Below are 6,818 nucleotides of genomic sequence, written 5' to 3'. Positions count from 1 at the left end.
TACTCCCACTAGGTTTATATCTGGGACTCTCCACCATTTGACCTTAGAACTGAAGAAGCTTCTCGGATGAGAGGTGAAACGTCTTCAAGTAACTTAAAGAAGTCCAGATGCTTTTCTTTGCAAGCTCCTTTGAATTAACCAGGATATTGCCCGTCTCCTGCTATTCTAAATTTTGACTTATGCTGAAGCTAATATATTGTTAAGTAATGCAGCTGCTTCACTTAGGCTACTAGCAGGTTGCTGAGTAGACATCTGTGTAGTGGTTTGTTTGAAACCACTTTTCCCTTCAGTTTCCTTGTCAGGAAACAACTTCCTGTTCAACTGAAATGCCTTGGCTTTCAGTGGAGTGTGTAAGTGCGTTTCAGTAATAATGTCCCTTACGGCACCTCATACTATTGAGTGTTCAGACTCACAGTGTTTTCTTCAATCTGTGTTTTGTGTCCTGAAAAGACAAAACAAAAAATTATAGAGCAAACAGTAAAACTCAAAGCTTTTTATGTATAAAGTTTCATCTGTGAACTTTCTCACCTTTAGATTTTGTCCACGTGTTGACTGTAACAACAGATATTAAGAGTGCTGCTAAACCCACAGACACAAAGATGCATCTCAGCAAATACAGACAATCTGAAAATGAGCAAAAATATTTTGGCTTCAACTTTTTGTTCAGTGCAAAACTCAAAATATTTCAAATGTGTTAAAAACAATCAATTTTCTAACATGTAGTGGAGTTTCTAGCTACAGTATTTATTCTAAATTATAAATAAACACCAACAATGGAAATGATAAAAGTCAAGTAAATGTGTTTAAAAATATATTATTAATATAATTTTTTTTTGTCTGTCATGGAAACAAAACAGATGTCTGTCAAGATTGCACACAAAGAGAGAGATTCAGCTACTACCGTCATGTTCATGATTATTTGATGCTGTTGTCAGTGTCCCCTCTGATGTCTTTACTTCTTCTTTTGTTGTCCATATGTTTGTTGGTTCTGTTGCTGATTTTCTTGTGGTGAACTTCACTGTTGTTGATGTTGCTATTTCCGAGTCTTTACCTGAATCTAAAAGAAACACAGAGCGTACGGTTAATGATTTGACTTTAGATGTCAGTAAACCACAACTGAACTGGAAAGATTTAAAACATGTAAAACAAAACACTGAATCTCTCCACACACAGTTAAGAGCCAGTTTGATATATAAACATTAAACTTTAAAATAAGAGAGATTTGTGGATTTTTTTGTTGATGGTTTTTTTTGTGCTGGACTTTACTGTTATTGATTTGGTTGTTGTTACATCTTCATCTAAAGAAATACAATAACATCATTAAAGACACCGACAGTGAGAAAAAAAAACTTGAAAGTAAGTGAACAACAACAGAGAGGAAACAGTGGTGAGATGTTTAACAGTTTTAAAAGTCTCATTTTTGATGATGTCTCATGTCTGAGGATATGTTCTCTTTATCTTCATACAGACACTCAACTGTGAGTCTACAGTGTTCATATGTCAACACAGAGCTGTTCAAGATGCTTTATCATTGTTCTCATGTACACACACTGGTGAAGATGGAGATATTGTAAGAGAAAAGCAACAATAGAAAAATGAACTTCATCACCGTGATCATAATTATTGTGGTGTTTCAGTTTGTTGTTCTAACAGGACAGTTTGAGCTGAAAACATTAAGATGTAAATACTCACTGTTAATAACAGACAGCTCAATCACAAAGTCTGGACCTTCTTGTGATCCTGTTGCTGTTTTGAACTGTCTGCAGGTGTAACGACCAACATCCTGATCTGTGACCTTCTTTATAACCAGAGAACAGTTTGCAGAAACACTCAGTCTGTCTGATTCAGGTTTGGCTTCTTTATTCTGCCCAAAGTCAAAGAGTGATACTGTGGTGCCTGAATCACTGAAGAGCCAGACAGTACTGATACAGTTATGCTGACCTTGTATCACATTTTTACAAGGCAGAGTAACATCATGTCCACGTCCAGCTGTGACAGTTTGATGTTGCTCAGTTGTTCCTGTTGAGAAAAAGAGAGAGAGAGAAATGTGAAACATCACATATGTTATGAATATGAGTGTTATGTTTATAATGTGAAGTTTATTTTAAATATAACACAAGTTTAAGATTCAACTTTAGTTTCCAAGAGTCAGCTAAAGTCAAAAGGTTTATCATGGCTGTCTCAGTTAAAGGGACAATAAAGAAGTAACACTTGTGATAATAATGCAGTTTATTAATTGAATGTGTTTCTATGTACACTTACCTTTAAACTGAAGCATCAGTATCAGTAATGAAGACATTTGAATCCATGTGAATGCAGCCATCATGCTTCTCTGTCTCTCTCAGTCTCTGTTCTTGCTCTCACGTTCACAAATGAGACAGTCTCAGAGATGAACACAGCATCAACGTCCTGCTCACTTCCTCATAGTGACCACTGTTAGCAGCTATATAAAACACAGATGAAATGTGTTAGTGGTCTGAGACCTGTTGGTGTCTTATTGCACCTATGAAGTCATTTTTTCTCTCAGAAGTGAAAGGGAAATGCTTTGGTGATGTGGGTACAAGAGCTACAGAGCACTGGAGGTTTCATGATGACCAGATGAGCCACTGACAGATAAATGGTTACCTTGAGTGTGTGACTGAACTGTCTTTAGGTTTCCCACCATTTGTTACCACATAGCAGGTACTTGCTGTCTGATTATAATTTGGAATCACACTGGGTAAAGAAATGCATTTATCCCTCTATAGCCCATAACGGCTGCAGGCAGTCTGTGTGTTTTAACTACTGTATCAAAACGGTTTTGTACACAATATAATTTAACATATTGTAACAATATCAATACTTATTAACAATTTAGGAGAAACAAATCGATATGTGTCAACTAAAATTAATTACTACGTTTTTACTCCAGGGTCACCTTAGTGCCATACAGTTTGACATGATTAAAGACTTCGGCTAAAAGAAAACAAAAGTCTCAGCTAGTAAAAATGCATATATGTATCAATACTATCTTCACACAACATAAATAATAAAATAATTGTAATATAAAAAATAAATTGTCTTCCACTTCAGTTCGTAACTCTGTGTTTCTCACAAACTACCATTCAGCTCGCTGGATTCTGGAGTTTGCCTGCATACATCCTGTTCACATCCTGTTCACTAACCCCTGCCGCTGATTAAGGAAACACGCCCACATTAACTGGTGATAGTCACAGTTAACTTGGGCAGCTGTCTGCTCAATATATCATAACATCATTGCAATAATCTGCATGAAACAAAGAAGTGTACCTTCTTTACTCAGTGCAGAGCAGCTGGACGTCGTGTTTGCCCCAGAGTGACCTTTCTAATTAAACACTGATAAATGGGATTTAAAAGGAGGTAATAATACTGAAAAAAGAGGAGAGGAGTTCTTATTGTAGTGAGTGTCTAGATGTGAATCTAAGAGCTCTTCTGACCTTCTTCTGACTCAGACTCCAGTAAACCACAGCTGAAGTGGAATTTTTTAAACATACTGAATTTCTCCACACAAACACGATCAAGTGTCAGTGTGATAGTCACCTTTTTGTCGTCAAAAGAAGAGTGAGCGTCGCTGCCTCCTGGTAGATTGTTTGTTGCTGTTGTCAGTGTCATTTCTGATGTCTTTACTTCTGATCTTATATCCAAAGCTTATATGTCATGGCTTTTAAGCATCTGAGCCTTCTTTTGTCTATTGTAGATATTAACTGAGTGAAAAACTTCTAATATTTTAACTTTTACATCCAATGCATTTTGCAGGCTCCCTTTGTCATCTATTGACATGATTGTCTTGATGTTGTCTTGACTACCAACAGATTAGAGAAAGTTTAGTGTGTGAAGACTGTTAGATGAGTTAAGTGTTTGGATTAACAATGTTCATGGTGATGTTTGTCTGCACACATGAAAAGAGGTCAAGATTTAAACTTATTACACGTCGGAATTTGAGTCTTGAAGTTTGCAATGAAACATGATGACACTGCAGCAGTGACCACTGTTAGCTGTGAGGTGAGAACACAGATGAAATGTGTTAGTGGTCTGAGACCTTTTGGTTTCCAATTCCACCTCTGAAGTCATTCTTTCTGAGAAGTTAAGAGGAAGTGTTTCGGTAAAAATACAGCAGCTCTTGAGGTTTAACCCTCTAATGTTGACCACACACATATAATGCACTGCTTCATCTTTCTGCATACTTCTAAGGAAAACAAACAAAGGTTGATTTAATGAAAAGCAATCCTTTACTTCAACTGATGAAAAGTCCCATGAGAAAATGAAAAAAGTGATGTCTAAAATCAACTGGGAACTGACAGGGAGAATAACAAGCACTAAGACAAAGTCTGAAGGAAAGACAATGCTAAATGTAGACGAGGGTAATTATTGGACATTGATACAGCTGGATAACCAGACAAGAAAATATGTATCTAAAAAAAAAAACAGGAGACAATCAAAACTAAATGGGGAAATGTAAACACATGAATGAACTTAACATGGGGAGTTGATACAAGAGGAAAATACAGGAAACACTGATGGAGCAAATGAAACTCTAAAACTAAGACTAAATTATAACAATGACTCCAAAATACTCATTATTTATTTTTAGAATAATCACTGAAAGCAGCTTAAAAGATGGATTTTAAGCTACTTTAACCTATATCATCCAACAACACAGATCATATTTGCAATGGACATGGAATTATATTCATAACAGAAAGTTTAGCACAAATTAGAAAAGTTCAAACTCTACTTACCAAGAAACTGGAAAGCAAGTCTGCACAGCGCAGTAAGAAAGTTAGCCTGTTGGCATCAAAGCCGACAAGCAGTATGCACGACTTTAGGATTTTGGTTCACACTTATCTTTAAAACTAGGTGTGCACAATCAGACATGTTATCAACACTATTCTTTTTTCTTTTGTTTTGAAAGGGTCTGAAAAGTGAAATTAAGTTGAATATTAAGCGTTTTTGCTGTCATGTTTTTGGATGTCACAAACAGGAAGTTTAATATCGTCATGGATACAGTGAGATACACCTCTCAAGCCTAGTTTTATGGCCCTTTTTGTATTGTTAAAAATGGCACACAGCAAATGAATAAAAGTTTAATAACAATATTCTGTGTGGATATCTAATTTGATATAAAGGTAACTATCACTAGACTACATTAACAATGGAGATCTTAAAATGAGCAATTCTGTAGCATAACCATTGTTACCCCAGCACAAATACACCCAGTATTATACCATATATGTTACTATAAAAAGAACAAACAGGAAGTTACTCTATGATCCAAGCATTCATGCAGCATCCAGAAAAAACAACTAGAAACATTTCATGAGTAACACCCTATTTCTTTGGTTTGTTGATGGTGGAATAGAGATCGCTGGGATCAGTGGAAAGTCCAGCAGGTGAGGAGGGAACTTTCATAGTGCTGTAAGTCACAGTGTCATCATCATCCCCACAAGCCTATATGAAAAAATATTATAAGATGTTATTTAATAAATAAACTGACAGGAGCTTTAAAAATCACAAACTTACTGCTAACATCATCAATGTAAATACCAAAATCTTACCTGGGCTTTATTCTTGGTCTTCTTGGTGAAGCTGATGGAAGCATAGGAAACACCATCATCAGCATCAGCCTGCACAGTGAACACAATATAAAAACTGCTCAGTATGTGAATTCATGATGGGACTGTTTCACATCTATTGAAGTAAATTCATTTTCAGCTTCTCTGTTGAACTAAACATAACACTGAGTGTAACTTTGTATTGGGAGTACTGAGAGATCTCACTGGTCTCCTGATTGGTTCCTGGACCAGACTCAGTGTCTGCAGGGTTTAAGCTCAGTCGCTGCAAAAATACAGTTTGTGACCAAAATAATACTGAATTAACAAAACTGTTTCAAGGAGGAACTGATTCAAAGTATTTTCCAGCTGACTTTAAGTTATTTAGAGTCTCTGTCTGGTGTGGAACTATAGAGTCTAAAGACGATGATGAAAAGAACATTGGTGAAAGAGAACTTGTTATCTGGAGATTTAAACTCACCATGTTGTCGCTCTGTTGTGCTTTGTTTACTGACAAGAGAAAAAAAATAGTTGAACTTCCACATTAGAAATCAAAGAATTCAACATTTTATTTCCTTCATTCTGCTTATGATGTTAAATGTTCATCTGTCAGTGTTTTCACCTTTAGTTTTCTTCCATCTGATGATCACAACAACAATTATTAAGAGTGCTGCTAAACCCACAGGAATGACGATAAACCTTGACTGAACTGGAGAGATTATTAAAATGTGTTAAACAATGAATTTCTTCCACACCAACATGTTCTCACTCCCAAAGCCTAACATTTTACGCTAGGTGACAAATCGTCAGTATATCACACTTCCGGGCACCCAACATGTCCCTATATTACGAGATCGGAAAAATGAGGAAACTTGAGAACCGTTTGAAATGAATCTACACATGTACGTTCATTTTACTTAAATCACTTTGGAAAACACTATCTAACGTCATTAAAGTGGTTAAGGTTAGGGATAAGGTTATGGTTAGGGTTGAGACATGACAAATCGTAAGTATATTATGCCTCGGGAGTGAGAACGGTCTGTCCACACACAGACAAGACTCAGTCTGACATTAAAATTTCCAAAGAAGACAGTCTCTACCATGTGGTTGATTATCTGGTGTCAGTGTCCCCTCTGATGTCTTTACTTCTTCTTTTGTTGTCCATATGTTTGTTGGTTCTGTTGCTGATTTTCTTGTGGTGAACATCACTGTTGTTGATGTTGCTATTTCCAAGTCTTTACCTGAATCTAA

The 6,818-nt window shown here is 36.2% G+C and overlaps 1 long non-coding RNA gene across 1 annotated transcript; it reads right to left on the bottom strand.

Moving 5' to 3' along the window:
- Positions 1 to 289: 289 nt before the first annotated feature.
- On the bottom strand, positions 290 to 994 carry LOC147313036 (uncharacterized). Its single transcript, XR_015125136.1, has 3 exons — positions 902 to 994; positions 529 to 624; positions 290 to 442 (listed from the first exon to the last, which is right to left on the bottom strand). It is a non-coding gene; the product is annotated as an uncharacterized LOC147313036 (long non-coding RNA).
- Between the last annotated feature and the right edge of the window lie 5,824 nt (positions 995 to 6,818).

The sequence above is a fragment of the Aulonocara sp. 'chitande type north' Nkhata Bay genome, linkage group LG15 (genome assembly GCF_057382095.1).
Source record: "Aulonocara sp. 'chitande type north' Nkhata Bay isolate Kocher_YH1m ecotype deep benthic linkage group LG15, A_spYH_male_GT1.1, whole genome shotgun sequence".
Lineage (NCBI taxonomy): Eukaryota > Metazoa > Chordata > Actinopteri > Cichliformes > Cichlidae > Aulonocara > Aulonocara sp. 'chitande type north' Nkhata Bay.
The sequence above is the reverse complement of the archived record's forward strand: the minus strand, read 5'-3'. Positions and strand labels throughout refer to the sequence as shown.